Source organism: Suncus etruscus, chromosome X (genome assembly GCF_024139225.1).
Source record: "Suncus etruscus isolate mSunEtr1 chromosome X, mSunEtr1.pri.cur, whole genome shotgun sequence".
Classification (NCBI taxonomy): domain Eukaryota; kingdom Metazoa; phylum Chordata; class Mammalia; order Eulipotyphla; family Soricidae; genus Suncus; species Suncus etruscus.
In genome coordinates this window covers 116,868,190-116,874,189 of record NC_064868.1, presented here as the reverse complement: position 1 = coordinate 116,874,189, position 6,000 = coordinate 116,868,190, and positions in this window count along the sequence as shown.

Here is a 6,000-nt window from a genome sequence, read left to right as displayed (position 1 = left end):
CAAAAAATGTTTTCATTTCTTTATAATTATTTATGTATTGCAGTGCTCAGGATAGAACCTCAGCAAATCAAGTGCTCTGCAATTGAGCTACATTGTGAGACAAACTCTTTTACTGGGAAGATGTATTTCTGGGGGGAGTCATATGGAATGATTTATTTTTATTGGGAAAGTCTTAAAATGGTGCTCGGGAGGTCCAACTGGACCAGATGCTCAGTGCAATGGAATGTGTTTGCAATCTCTGGAATTCCATATGGTTCCCTGAGCCTGCTAAGAGTGATTTCTGAGTGCAGAGCCAGGAGTAACTCCGGGGTACCACACAGTGTGGCCCAAAACAACCAATAAAACAAGCAAAAAAAAAAATGAGTGGACACCACAGCAGAGGCTGCTTTACCAAAAAGCTATCTCTCTTCAACTCTGACATATATAAATGCTGTGAAGCTATTCTTTGAGAAACTCCAAGGAGAAACAATTTTGATAGAAACAAGGCACGTTGGGGCTGGAGAGATAGGACAGAAGTAAAGTCTTGCAGGTGGCTGGTTCATATTCAGTTCCTGGGAATTCATGTGGTCCACTGAGCCCACCAGAACTAAGCCCTGAGCACTGCCAGCTGTGTCCCCCCAAAAGAAAGGAATCAGGAACCTTGTCTTCAGCCAGTCCAATTACATTCTAGTAAGACTAGGAGTCCACAATGAACTCCTTTTACTATAGAATTCCGTTAAAATAGAGTCGCTTTGCCAAAAACTGCCTCAAAATCTGAGTGTGATACCTTTTTTAAAACATGTATGTATGTATGTATGTATGTATGTATTTTAGGATTTTTGGGACATACCTGGCCACACTCAGGGGTTACTCCTGGCTCTGTGCTCAGAAATAACTCCTGGCAGGCTTGGAGGACCATGTGGGATACCGGGAATTGAACCTGGATCCATCCCAGGTTGGCTGCATACAAAGTAAACACCGCTATGCTATCTCTCTGGCCCTGTGATACCTTTTTTGTTTTGTGTATGTTTTGGGGCCATACCAGGTGATGTTCAGAGGCTACTTCTGGCTCTGCATTCAATAATCACTCCTGGTGGATCTCAGGAGATCCCACCTGCTGTACTATCTTTCTAGTCTCAAGAATGTAATGTTTTGGGGCCGGAGAGATAGCATGGAGGTAAGGCGTTTGCCTTTCATGCAGGAGGTCATCAGTTCGAATCCCGGCGCCCCATATGGTCCTCTGTGCCTGCCAGGAGCAATTTCTGAGCGTGGAGCCAGAAATAACCCCTGAGCACTGCCGGGTGTGACCCAAAAACCACAAAAAAAAAAAAAAAAGAATGTAATGTTTTTTGGGCCCGGAGAGATAGCACAGCGGTATTTGCCTTGCAAGCAGCCGATCCAGGACCAAAGGTAGTTGGTTTGAGTCCCAGTGTCCCATATGGTCCCCCGTGCCTGCCAGGAGCTATTTCTGAGCAGACAGCCAGGAGTAACTCCTGAGCACAGCTGGGTGTGACCCAAAAACCAAAAAAAAAAAAAAAAAGAATGTAATGTTTTTTAAAAAGTGGGTGTCTGGGGGGCCAAAGAGATAGCATGGAGGTAAGGCTTGCCTTTCATGCAGAAGGTCATTGGTTCAAATCCCAGCATCCCATATGGTCCCCCGTGCCTGCCAGGGCGATTTCTGAGTGTGGAGCCAGGAGTAACCCCTGAGCGCTGTCAGGTGTGATCCCCCCAAAAAAAAAGTGGGTGCCTGGAGATCTAATACAGGAATAAAATGCATGGTTGGCATGCAACTGACCTTAATTGTGTCTTCAGCACCATATGTTGTGTGGGTCTGGAGAACCCTACCACCACTGAAATTGTAGGGTTCATCCTTAGGACCACAGGTCTCAGGAAGCACTCACATTGAATCCCAGTTGGCAGAAAAATGACCAGGAGGGGCGCCTGAATAACACTTGGAAGATGTTCTTTAAATAAAACTAAATAGAAAGTGAGGCTAGTAGGGGCAGCAATAGAACAGTGCGTAGGGTTCTTGCCTTGCATTCATTCAACCCAGGTTTGCTCCCTGGCATCCCATATGGTCTCTCAAGTACCACCAGGAGTAATTCCTGAACTCAGATCCAGGAGTAACCCCTGGGCATTGCCAGGTGTAGTACCAAATTCAATGATAAAAAGAGAAAGTGGCTTTGGCGTTTTCATTCTATTTGTCTAATTTAGAATTTCCTCCCTAATTCGTCAGATGCATGCAAGAAAAGGAGGCTCAGAGTAAGCAAGAGAGGGTAGGGTGATTGCCTTGCATGTACATGGCCAATCCATATTATTTGGTTTGATCCCTGGCAACCTACATGGTTCTTCTAAATACTTCTAGGAGTAATTCTAGAGAGCAGAGCCAGGATGAACCCATGAGCACTGCCAAGTGTGCTTCCCCAAATAAACAAAGAAAACAAAGAGCAATTAATAGAATGATGGTGTATTTCCAATTGGTGCTTAGAAACATTGTTCAGGAGTCATTCTGACTACTGCTTTGAGCAGAATTAAACCAAAATTTTCCCTTTAAATTTTCATGCCATTATTTGGGGGTGATAACATACATCTAAAGACTTGGTTGCTTCTGAGGTGGGAAAGCAGCATATCCACTCTCCTGGGTGGGTGGAGAAGTGGAAAGAAGAGGGGGAAAGCCCTCTTACTTTCTCTGACCTTGATAGAATCGTTTTCTTTTTTTAAAACTTTATTTATTGATTGATTGGTTTTGAAGCCAATCTTAGGAGTTACTCAGGGGTTACTCCTGGCTCTGCTCTCAGAAATCGCTCCTGGCAGACTAGGGGACCATATGGGATGCCGGGAATCAAACTGAGTCCCTCCTGGGTCGACCGCATCAAGGCAAACTCCCCACCACTGTGCTATCTCTCCAGCCTCAATAGTCTCTTTCGATTTCTTTTGGAGCAGCAGTGCCTAGGTGCCCAATGACTCATCTCCCCATTATTCCCCATGAAAACGGCAACTAAGGGCCACAACTTAGAGCAGGCATGATGAAGGCTCAGTATCCACTTTGCCACAAGTCCCTTTGAGAAGTCTTTTTGTTGAGTTTCCTTTATTTATTTATATTTTGTGGGACATACCTGGCAACCCTCAGAGGTTACTCTTGGCTTTCTGCTCAGGAACCACTCCTGGTGATGGTTATGGGACCATAATGGATATTGAGGGTCAATCCTAGGTCAACCATATGCAAGGCAAATGCCCCGCTAGCAGAGATCCCTGAGCACAGCTGGTTCTGGGCCACAATCCAGAGAGATATTACTAGTTCAACCCTGGTTCCATCCTTGGCACTACATATTGACCTCTAAGCACAGAGCTTGGAGTGCCCCTCACCACACACAAAAGGGAGACCCTGTTGTAATTATGTCTAGATGTCATTTCTTTAGCAATTTCCATACCTACCTTACTTGTCTCATTTTGCACACCAAAACAGAATCTATTTTGAATTTCTCTTTTTTATTGAGATAGGAAGGACATAGGAGAGGAGATTGGCCTAGGTAGCAGAAGTGGCTGACATCAGTGGCGCTGCCCCTCTCCAATCTGGCTTTTGCACAATGATGGCAACCTATGAGTCCTGTAGCAGGAGGAAGAATAGCTGCTTTCACTCTCATTCATGAATGGTCTTTGGTGGTACCAGAACTTGGTCCTCTTATTCTTTTTTTTTTTTTTTTGGTTTTTGGGCCACACCCGGCAGTGCTCAGGGGTTACTCCTGGTTGTCTGCTCAGAAATAGCTCCTGGCAGGCACGGGGGACCATATGGGACACCGGGATTTGAACCAACTACCTTTGGTCCTGGATCGGCTGCTTGCAAGGCAAACACCGCTGTGCTATCTCTCCAGGCCCGGTCCTCTTATTCTTTTAATTTTTTTGTTTGTTTTTGGTTTTGGTTTTTGGGTCACACCCAGCAGTGCTCAGGGGTCACTCCTGGCTCTATGCTCAGAAATCGCTCCTGGCAGGCTCAGGAGACCATATGGGATGCACACAAAGCAAACGCCTTATCTTCATGCTATCTCTTCGGCCCCTTTTGTGTTTTTTTGTTAAGTTTTTTTTTCGGGGGAGGGTTACTCCTGGCTCTTCACTCAGAAATTGCTCCTGGTGGCTAGAAGGAGGACCAAATGGAATGCTGGGATTCGAACCATCATCTGTCCTGGGTCAGTGGTGCAAGGCAGACACCCTACCTACCACTGTGCTAACTCTCTGGTCCCAGACCCTCTTATTCTTGAAACAAATCTATAACTGAAAGAGGGCAGTAGAAAGGTTGGATATCATATATTGAAGTGAATAGCAGAAGAGAAAAAACACAAAATACAGGCCACCAGGATTGTTAGGCTTTGGATTCTGCTTTTGGCCCGTATCAGGTCTTATATATGGCTCAGGAATCACTCCTGACTGCACTTAGGGATTACTCTGTGCAAAGTAAGCACTCTACCGACTGTACCATCCTTACAGCTACTAAAATGTAGTACATTTTAAGAAGTGGGGGTCTGGAGATCCAGTACAGGAGTTGAAAATGCATGCTGAGCATGCAGCTGATCTTAATTTTAATAACTGCTGTACTGTTGCTCCAGCCCCTGCTTTTGGTTTTGTTTGGTGGTCAAGCATAGAGCTGTGAATGTCTTTCTCACAAAAAAAATGTTCCTATGGGGCTGAAGCGGTGGCGCATCCGTAAGCATTTGCCTTGCATGTGGCTAACCTACGACAAACCGTGGTTCGATCCCCCGGCATCCCATAGGGTCCCCCAAGCCAGGAGCAATTTCTGAGCGCATAACCAGGAGTAACCCCTTAGCTTCATTGGGTGTGATCCCTCCAAAAAAACAAAAATAATGTTCCTGTGTTTCTCAGGGCTCTGCACTTAGGGTTTAGGGGACCATCAGAATGCCAGGGATGAAACCCAGGTCAGCTGTTTGCAAGTCAAGAGCTCTACCCACTGTGCTATGTCTCCAGTCCCTGTTTTGGAGTTTTTAAATCACAGCCAGTGCTGCTGGAGCATGGAAAACTGTGGGCTACTCTGTAGTGCTAGGAATCAAGGACCATGAGAGGTCGGGGAGCTCCAGCCTTTGGAACTGGCACCCTAGCCACATTTGAAATTTATTTACTATTTGGGTTTTGTGCCATAGTTAGCGGCACTCAGGGCTTACTCCTGGCTCTATGGTCAAGAGTTTACTCCTGGCAGTGCAGTGCTAAGGCTAAAACCAGGGATCACTAGTGAAATCAAGTGTCTTCCCCACTGTCCTAGCTCTATGATACAGCCTTTTAAATTTTTATTATGTATTTGGTTTCTGGAGCCCCACTCAGCAATACTCAAGGATTACTCCTGACTCTGGAATCACTCATGGCAATGCTTAAGAGGCTATGTAGGATGCCAGAGATTGGATCTGAATTGGCCAAATGCAGAGCAAATGCCCTAGCCAGGGTACTATCTCTCTGCCCCGAACCTCATTAAGACGTTTAAAATTGCACCAGGAGAAGTCATTTGCTTTTTCCTGGTTTTATTTGTAAAGTTAACATAGACATACTCCCTTTGTCCTCTCAGTTTTGTTTTTGTGAGTTTACCTCTGAAATAGGTCTGTTTATTTCCAACTATCATTCTCTTTTGGGTTGGAGGGCTTTTTCTCCAATATTCAAGGGTTATTCCTAACTCTGCACTCGGGCATCACTCCTGATGGTGCTCAGGGAACCAAAAACGTGAAGATGAAACCTGAGTTATTTATATGCAAGACAAGAGTCCTAGTAGCTGTACTGTGGCTCCACTGCCCCAGTTCTAATTCTCTTAATGTGCCCCCAAAATACTGGACACGAGGCTAGTGTATAAGTTGTACCTACCTGGTCCTTGCTTCTTTTTTTGTTTTGTTTTGTTTTTTTGTGGGTTTTTTTTCGGGCCACACCTGTTTAATGATCAGGGGTTACTCCTGGCTAAGCACTCAGAAACTGTCCCTGGCTTGGAGGGACCATATGGGACGCCGGGGGATTGAATCACGGTCCTTCCTT